Below are 10,013 nucleotides of genomic sequence, written 5' to 3'. Positions count from 1 at the left end.
GGGTAAAGGGAGAATAATAGCATTCAGTGAGGTGATCCTTTGGAGACCTGATGAGCCAATCAGCCTCCTTTTGCACAGTAACAATTCAGTAAATATTTCATTCTGAGCCCTCCAAGGAAATATCAGGGCAGGGTTTGTAAAGAGGTCAGATTGAATGAGTGTCTCGGTGAGCACAAGGGAGACACAGGTACAGAGAGCTTTTGGGATGGATTAAATTATATTTTATACATTTGCATAGTCATCAACATTACAGCAGTTAAAACTGAGAGTGTAATTAGAGCAGCAAATACATATTAAACTTTTATGCAGCTAAAGGGGATGCTGGGTAAAGATACCGTAGTTAGTGTTTATTTTATTCCAGGCACACCAGCCTAGGAGCACATCCTTCCTGGATCTATCCTCTCGAGCTCTTGAAGATTTTTGTTCCTTTGAAGTGTTTCGTGTTTAGATACTCCAGAGAAGACAACTTCAAGCTCCTCATTCTCTCCTGCCAGGGCAATGCTGCTGTTAGAATTCAATTCACTGGTGCATGTTACTGGCTGCTTCATGGACTGGAACTGGAACTGGAAATTGAGACTGAAAGGTTACTGTATAAAATATCTTCAATGGTATTGCCAGACGTGAGTGGTTTTAGGAAAATGACCTTGACTTACGGGCATTAAGCGTCAGAGCACTTCCTGTTGTGGGGCATCCTGTTTAGATTCAATCTGTTGATAACTATTAGAACTGACTTGCACTGGCTCTGTCAAAGTGGTCAGAGCATTATGGCTGTCATCGAAGCTGGTAACAAACTTCCCACGGGTTAAAAATCGTAAATGATAGAGTAGGTACGAGGTCTGATGTCACTGTTGGAGAATTGATGTTGTTGTTAATCACATTAACTCGGCTGGAGTTGACTGAATTTATATTATCTCTTTCTGAATCTCAGGATGTCTCTCTGGGCAATAAGTCTCCACAAACAGCAACGTGACAGTGAGCAGGGATCATCTGTTTTGATTTAAATTGTGACTGTAGCACTGCTATGGATCAGCCATGGGAAATACAGTGTTACAAGGGTGGAGTGCTCCAGGTGGGATGCTCTTTGGATGGTTGGCGGGGTTTGATGGGCCAATTCTCTCCTGCCACACAGTTGGGATTCTATTCTATGATTGAAGATAAAGACTATTCTATGATTGAGGATAAAGCAGGGCGACCTTGGAGAAGGAGCATGTGGTATGTGTCAATGCTCTCGATGCCTTTTGACAGAGGTGGGCATCGCAGGGTATACAGTGCTTTATCTCCACTGCTACCCCCTCACCCCTAACTCTACTTTGATTTGGTCCCTTCCCAATCTGTCATTTGTAATGGTTTGCTTTGCCCGTAATGGGCTTTGTTTGTAAATATTCAATTGGTTACATGGGTGGTTTACTGCTGGTGATTATATATTGACAAAACCCAAAATGGTGTAATGATGAATGTGGGAAGGTTACTCAGCTTGTGTGATAACATGTCTGGGTAGGAGAAAAGGGGGGAAAAAGAACACTTCATAGCTCACAGAAGGAGAACTGAAAAGCAGTGAAATCAAACCAAAAGGTTCAGACAAGGAGGGAATATTTCCCTGGAGCTTGAGTAACTGGAAAGTGATGGTGTCCGGGAATAGACAGGATCTTGTTTTACAAGGCGTTTAATATTTTTAAAAACTGTTATATTCAGATAGTTTCATTTCTTTTAGTTTTATTTATTGTGGAATAAATAGCGACAATATTTTAAAACCAAATTCACAAACCTTGTGTTAAAGACAAGTGTTAAATAAAATCCATCCAACCATCCCTCTCTGAAAACTGATGTGGACGTGCAATCTCCTGGAGAATCCCTGCCCACTTCTTCCTACCTGGTAGATCGCAGCAGGAGGCCATTCAGCCTTTCAATCCTGCTCCACCATTCAAGGGGAAACAGCTAACCATGCAGCTCTATCTCCTGTTCCTGCTGTGTTCCAATCCTCTTTCATGACTTTAACTCGAAGAACTATATCTAAGTCCCCCTTTGGCTTCACTGCCTTTTGTTCCAGTGGTGTTGTGGTGTTACTGTGTGGATGTAGGCAGGGGTAATGTGATGGTACTGCCTCCTGGAGGATGCACTCAGCATCCCTCATCATCCTGCAGTAACAGCAATTGGGTTTCCGCAACGAGAGTTAGAAACCGTTTCCAGGATATGGGCATCACTGGCTCAGCCAGCATTTATTCCCCATCTCTCGTTAGCCTTGAGAAGATGGTCGTGAGCTGCTGTCTTGTACCATTCACAGTCCATTTGGCGCAGAGAGACCGACAATGCTGGGAGGGAGAGTGTTGCAGGATTTTGGCCGAGTGATTCTCCATCTTTGGTTCATCAAATTCTGGGTAACCTTATCATGATCGGAAAATGATGTTGAGATTTCAGTCTGCATATCTTCATCTAGCACTCTGTGTAAAGGAATATGTACAGATTAGAAATTCAGAACAGACAATTCTAGTTTCTCTGGAATATCGTTTACCCCTTTCTTGCCCCAAAGCTGTAACCCTCCAGCCCACTTCCTCTCTCCCACCATTCTGAATCTACTACCCCCTCATGTACACCCTCCCCATTCTCATGGAGTTGTTGATGAACAGGTCTATGCCACCACTTCCCATCCTTGGTTAGACTCTGCACCCTTTCTGGGTTCATTTCCTTTCCCTTCAGTTGCTGCAAGTCAATAATGTAACAGCAGAATGAAATAAAATGAAACAGAAAGGGATGTGGCGGATCCTGGACAGAAGAGGAACCTTCAGTCTGGGAGAATGGGTCAGATTCTTCTTTGTTTCTCATTGGTAGATTCCAGTGTTATGACAACTTGGGAATGTAACTTGGTTCCATGTGGGTGTGGTGACACTTTGACCCTCCAACAGATCAATACTACAAGCAAATGCGTTCCTCCTCCAGACAATCAGAGTGTGAAATACTTTCCACTAGTTACCCCAAAGCACATGCTCCAAAGCTCACCCACATTCTGTACTTGTGCAGTGCCAGGCTTACCCACAGACGTGCGGTTCCTGCCTCGGAATTTGGGAGTGCGGTCCCCATGCAGCCACTGGAGCCCTGTCTCTGGAACGTGAATAAAAAGTGTGAATGGAGGATGTTCTGTATCGGATCCCCATTCAGACACACAGGACATGTGAGCTGTCACTGGGATTTACTGAGACAACCTGATTTCTGATGTAAGGAACATAGATTCAGCCAACTGGGGGATAGGGAGGTTAATAAGGTGCAGTAGGTTTTAAGCAGAGGTGGCTCAGTGGCTAGCTATGCTGCCTCACAGCGTCAGGGACCTTAGGCGACTGTGTGGAGTTTACACATTCTCCCCATGTTTGCATGGTTTCGTGCAGTTCTCCAGTTTCCTCACACAGTCCAAAGATGTGCAGGTTAGATTGATTGCTCATGCTAAATTGCTGACAGTGTCCATGCACGTGCCGGTGAGACAATTAGCCATGGGAAATGCAATGTTACAGGGAACGAGTGGATCTAAATGGGATGCTCATCATAGGGTTGGTGTGGACTCGATGGATGAATACCCTGTTTCTGCACTATAGGGACTCTATTATATTCTCATGAGGAAGAATGTACTTGTCTCGATGTGTTGGGAATCTGTGGAATTCCCCGTTCAAAATGCAGTGGATGCCAGGACAATGAGCCAATTTAATGAAGAGATACAGATGTTGAATTTGCAATGAGTTGAAGGGTGAGAGAGAGCAGGAGGGAAAATCCAGCTGAGACCGAGCTGAGCTCAATCATCACCGTATTAAATGGCAGAGCTGGTTCAAAGGGCTGCATTGCCTCTCCTGGGCCCAGGGCTTATCTTCTTACGGTAATAACTGGAAAGCTGAATCCAAAACTCACCATCATCACCGAAAGAGATTTTCGGAAAATGACAGATAGTCAGGTGGATTAGCATTCCAAGCTTAGATAGTGAGGAAGCGTGTAGGAAATCATAATTTAGCAATTTTAAACTAAGGGGAGACAGTGATTTATGGTTTTAGATTGTGTCTTACATTCACACCGTCCAGAATACTCTGTTGTGAATATCTATCCTGTACTTTATTACAAAGCCAAGGTCTCTGACAATGAAAACCAAAACTCCCAGGAAACATCGCCTCCCCTCGTAATCTGATAAACAGACTTGTGATAAGTCTGGTTGAACTTAGAACACAGATGGAAAGCTGGAAGATTAGATCCACTCCCAAGATCCAGTGCTTAAACAAAAGGAGACTACAATAGGATGAGTCAGGAGTTGGCTAATGTAGACTGGAAGCAAAGAGTTTAGGGTGGGACAGTTGACGGACAGTGCGAGAATATCAAAGCAATTTTTTGAAGTGCTCAGCAAAATTACCGATCAGTGAAAAGGAAGGACTGTGGGAAAAGGAATAATCTGACATGGGTGGCTCAGGAAATAAGGGAGTCTATCAAACTGAAATAGAATGCATACAGATTGGCAAAGACCAAGGAGAAACTAGGAGATTAGAAAAACTTTAAAGATCAACAGAAAGCGAGATGGGATTGGGGGAGCAAAGTGATGAGTAACTATCCCCAGGGCCAGAATAGCAGTTTACACTGCTAGAGGGGAACCTATTGTGTGGGGAACACATGGCCTCTGGAATTGTTGAAGCACTTAACTGTTACCATAGAGATAATCCTGATCAAGTTAAAAATCACAGCACACTCCAAAAGCTTGTACTTCCAAATAAACCTGTTGGACGATAACCTGGTGTTGTGTGGTTTTTAACTTTGCCCACCCCACCACCGGCTCCTCCACATCAGAATCCCGATAGATACCCCACTGAAACTGAAGTGCTTGTCAGATACTTGAGGGAGCCACGGGGGTGTGGGGGGGAGGGGTGTGTGGTTTAACCACAAAGTGCTGAACTGAACTAGACTTTCTAACTGTCGTTGCCATGGAGATAATACTGAGAGACAGTCTCCATTCAAAGTCCCAAACCACAATGGGAGCTGTACATCGGACAGGCGGGGAGTTACCTGATGCTGCCTGAAGGTATTTTGCATGCCCACTATCCATGTAACTACCATGTCTCATCAATACAGACTCAAAGAAGACCTCTCAGAGTTCTGTGCCCAGTTATTCCTATCCAGCAGGGTTCAGGAATATGAGTACACAGCAGTCAGTCTACACAGTGGAGGATACGAAGAACATGGCTGTAATTGATCAGGAGACTAAGGAAGGTGAGGACCTAGATAATAACCATTATCGTGAAAGAGACAAGCTGATGGAGCTAAAAGTAAACAAGTCTCATTGCCCTGATGGAATACATCCCAGGATACCAACAGAGTTAGTGGGAGAAATAGCAAATGCACTTAGAGTTATAGAATCCTACAGCAGAGACAGGCCCCTTGGCCCAAACTGTCCCATGCTGATCAGAATGTCCATCCACACTAACCCCATTTCCCTGCACTTGGCCCATCTGCTCCTGACCCTTTCCTATCCATGTATTTGTCCAAATGTCTTTTACCTGTCGTGAGTGTTCCTGCCTGAACCACTTCCACTGCCAGCTCATTCCATATACATACCACCCTCTGTGTAAAACAGTTGCCCCTCAGCTTCCCTTTTATTGTTTCTCCTCTAACCTTAAAATGATCCAATCAAGCCGTCCAATCCTTGAATTCCTGGGAAAAAGACTGAGTGCATTCACCTTATCCATGCCTCTCATGGTCTTATATACTTCTAAAAAAGAACCCCCTCAGTTTCCTCTGCTCTAAACATAAAATCCTCACTTGCCCAACCTCTCCCTATAACTCAGACCCCTGAGCCCTGACAACATCCTTGTAAATTGTTCTGCACTTCTTCCAGTTTAATAACTGAACCCTCCATTACATCCATCATATTTCCAGTGTTTCCCCGCGGTGCTGGGACCGACGGGACAATGCCAATGGATTACAATCCATGATCGAGAATGAACCCCTTTACAACAATCCCCTTTTCATAGTGTTCCCCACGGTGCAGGTATCCTTGTGTCTTTCTGGTTGTATGGTTCATTAAAGACTTGTCCTTCTACAAAGCAAAGTTGTGGCTTCATTGTTCCTGGGAAATGTGCCATGATTTTCTAGACTTTCAAAAACAAATGAAATCTCTCTCCACACTCACCACGCTGACATGGACTTGGCTGTGTCTCAGTCCTTTCCCAGTCACACTGAGATTTGAAATATTCACCCACGGACAGAATGTACACCTTTCCTTCCAGATGAAAAGGCCAATGATATTCAGATCGGCACGGATCCAGTAACCATCAGATCTGAACATGAAGTTCAATTTGTATTTCTCATCCGCAACTCCACCCTTTCAGTACCATACAACAGAGCACACAAGTTACCACTGTTAATACAAGATGGAAATTCATAAGACAATTGTAGTATTAAACTGTAGTTTCCTTGTTCCCCCAAAGCTTTAAAACTCAGTCTCACAATTTCTCTCTTCTGTGAACTGAAATCCAAACCAATCCCCCCACTCCTTTCCTCCACACCCACTTCTCACACACTCTCTCTTCGAATTCAGTTTCCTAGCTCCTGATGAGAACCATCCTGCATACACTGCTTCCTGCACACTCTGGCCAAGACCCATCTGACTAAAATGAGCCAAATTAGAATTCTAATTGCAGGCCCATCCTTGTCCCTTTCCATAACAACCCTGAATCTTCACTAAAGAGTTCTGATAACTTTCTGCAAAACGCTGCACCACTGATAGTCTGATCACATGTCAGGGTAGCAAGAAGGGGGCCATTCCTCTGGGTCCTGCTCCTAGAGGGATGAAGCTGCTAATGATAGATTAATCCCTCACACCCACAGCCTCCTTCCCAGGCACAGACCTATTCTGCGCATACTCCCACAATTGGCCAGCACTGCACCCATGCACTGGTCTCCCCTCGTACAGCACGTGCTCCCGATCATACAAGAGTCCTGGTGATTGACAGGAGCTGCTGCGCAATATATCAGAATCCCTACCGTATGGAAACAGGCCCTTCGGCCAAACAAGTCCATACCGTCCCTGCAAACAGTAACTTACACAGACCTATGCCCCCAAAAGTAACCAATACTATGGGCAATTTAGAATGGCCAATTCACCTGCCCTGCACATCCTTGCATTGTGGGAGGAAACCCGCTCAGACACGGGGAGAATGCCCTTACTCCACACAGACAGTCGCCACGGCCGGAAACGAACCCGGGTACTTGGTGCTGTGAGGCAGCAGTGCTAACCACTGAGCCGTCTCTATCGACGGGAGGGGGCGGGGCGGGAGGACTGGGTCAATGGGATTGTGAACAGTGAATGAATATGGAGGACACTGGAGGATGGACAGGTCAGTGAGGGACAGGAGCAGTGCAGCAGCAGGAGGGGATCCTGGACAAACTGAGCAATGGGAGAGTCTGACAGGAGAGAAACTACAGGAAGGTTCAGTTTGGAGACTCAGGCAGGGACAGCTGGGAGACTGTATGGCCTGGTGTCTTGGGCAGGTTTACTAATCAGCCTCTTCAAAGATGCTGTTACTCACCTCTGAGCCTCATCCTCCTAGTCCAGAGGTAAGGACACTTACACGGTTTCCTGGTGGGCAAGGGATACAGGGATTGCCTTTCAAAAGGAACTCCCCTGTGTTGGTGACATTAACAAGACTCAATACAGACTCACTGACAAAATGCTGGTGTCCTTGAACTTCATTCAGAATATTAACACCTATAACTGGGCAACGCAGACCCCAATGTACAGAGTTAAATCCTGGATACTAATAACAGCTTTGTGCATGGGAAATCATATCTCATGAATTTGACTCAGTTTTTTTGAAGAAGTAACAAAGAGGATTGCTGAGGTCAGAGCATGGACATGATCTACATGGACTTCAGTAAGGTGTTTGAAAAAGGTTCCTCATGGGAGACTGGTCAGCAAGGTTAGATCGCATGGAGTACAGAACTGGCCCGAAGGTAGAAGGCAGAGGGTGCTTTTCAGGCTGGAGGCCTGTGACCAGTGGAGTCTCAAGGATCGGTGCTGGATCCACTACTTTTCGCCATTTATATCCATGATTTGGATGTGAACATAAGAGGTATTGTAAGTAATTTGCAGATGACACCAAAATGGGAGGTGGAGTAGCAGGGAAAAAGATTACCTCAGAGTACAAGAGGATCTGGATCAGATGGGTGAATGGGCTGAGGAGTTCAGTTTAGAAAAATGCGAGCTGCTGTATTTTGGAAAAGTAAACCTTAGCAGGACTTATACAGTTGTTGTGGTTCTGTTCGCCGAGCTGGGAATTTGTCTTGCAAACGTTTCGTCCCCTGCCTAGGTGACATCCTCAGTGCTTGGGAGCCTCCTGTGAAGCGCTTCTGTGCTGTTTCCTCCGGCATTTGTAGTGGCCTGTCTCTACCGCTTCCGGTTGTCAGTTCGAGCTGTCTTCTGTAGTGGCCGGTATATTGGGTCCAAGTCGATGTGTTTGTTGATAAGAGTCTGTGGATGAGTGCCACATGCAGTGGGGGGGATAGAAAGGGGTGGCACAGAGACAGATGGGGACAGAAAGTGGGTTTAGAGAGGAGGGGAACAGACAGGGGGAACGGGGGTGGGGTGGGCAGAGACCGACAGAGGGAGGGGGGGGAAGAGACAGACTGGCAGATAAATGGGGTGGGGGGGGAGGGGGGGAGACAGACCAACAGGGGGGAGAAAGAGAACAGACCGTCGGGGGGTGGGGGGACAGAGCATGGGGAACAGACAGAGTGGGAAGATGGAGAGTTATTTTGTAGATCTAAAACTCAACCCGGTTCCTGTTTTCTCATCCTGACCTTAATTCCCTCCGAAGAGCTCAGAACAACTGCTTAGTTCTTGGAAAGTAGAGTTTCAGAGAGATCAGGTGCTGAACATGGCATATGGGACACTAACATTTAATGGAATGTGCTGACCAATAAATGGACTCTGGTTCGATTCCACTGTCTGGGTGGTGTTTGCACATTCTCCCTGTGTGTCTGCGTGGGCTTCCTCTGGGTGCTCTTAATTTCCTCCCACAAATCCAAAGCCATGCAGGTTAGCTGGATTAGCTTTGGGTAATGGTAGGTTACAGAGTTAGGGTGGAATGCTGTTCCGATGGTTGGTATGGTCTCACAGGCCGAAAGGCCTGTTTCCACACTGTAGGGATTCTGTCACTGAGTATAGGGATTAGGAGGGCACGTTGTGGCTGAGTAGGGCATTGGTGAGGTCAGTTTTAGAATACTGTATTCAATTGTGGTCTCCCTAATTTCAGAAAGATGTTACCAGAATAGGACTCAACCTCTTAATGACAAGTTCCTGGGAAGTGTTGACAGACAAACAGACCATGCAGTGTGGGTTGATAGTTCCTTGAAAGTGTGGTTGAAGGTAGACAGGTCGGTGAAGGTGGTGTGCGGTATGCTACCTGTTATTGGACAGTGCATTGAGAATAGGAGTTGGGAGATCATGTTTACGTTGTACAGTTTATTGGCTCGGCCACTTTTGGAATCCCCAGACTGCTTTCAATTCCAGTCTCCCTGTTATAGGAAAGATGTTGGGAAACTTGCAAGAGTTCAGAATGGTTTTACTAGGGTGTTGTCAATATTGGAACACGTGAACCATAGGGAGAGGCTGAATCGGCTGAGGCTATTTCCCTGCAGCACTGGACACTTTAGGTGGCTTTATTGAATTTTATAAAATTATGAGGAGCAATGATAGGGTGACTAGTCATGGTTTCATTCTTCCCAGGGTAGGGGAGTCCAAACAAATGTGAATCTTTTTTCCAAGGAGGAAATGACAAATTCTAGAAGAGAGGGGGCAAGTTTAAAGGATATGAAAACCGAACCAACTGAAGATGCTGTAAACCAGGAAGAGAAACAGAAGTTTGTGGAAAAGCTCAGCAGGTCAAGCAGCATCTATGAAAAGAAATTAGGGTTAACGTATCTGAGGAAGGGTGACCAGATCCGAAACTTTAACTGATTTTTCTTCACAGATGCTGCATGATCTTCTGCGCATTTCC

At 45.6% G+C, this 10,013-nt stretch overlaps 1 long non-coding RNA gene across 1 annotated transcript; it reads right to left on the bottom strand.

Moving 5' to 3' along the window:
* Nucleotides 1-2,397: 2,397 nt before the first annotated feature.
* Nucleotides 2,398-8,612, bottom strand: LOC140487215 (uncharacterized). Its single transcript, XR_011962772.1, has 3 exons — nucleotides 8,244-8,612; nucleotides 3,028-3,096; nucleotides 2,398-2,438 (listed from the first exon to the last, which is right to left on the bottom strand). It is a non-coding gene; the product is annotated as an uncharacterized lncRNA (long non-coding RNA).
* Nucleotides 8,613-10,013: the final 1,401 nt, after the last annotated feature.

The sequence above is a fragment of the Chiloscyllium punctatum genome, chromosome 16 (assembly GCF_047496795.1).
Source record: "Chiloscyllium punctatum isolate Juve2018m chromosome 16, sChiPun1.3, whole genome shotgun sequence".
In the NCBI taxonomy this organism is placed as follows: domain Eukaryota; kingdom Metazoa; phylum Chordata; class Chondrichthyes; order Orectolobiformes; family Hemiscylliidae; genus Chiloscyllium; species Chiloscyllium punctatum.
The sequence above is the reverse complement of the archived record's forward strand: the minus strand, read 5'-3'. Positions and strand labels throughout refer to the sequence as shown.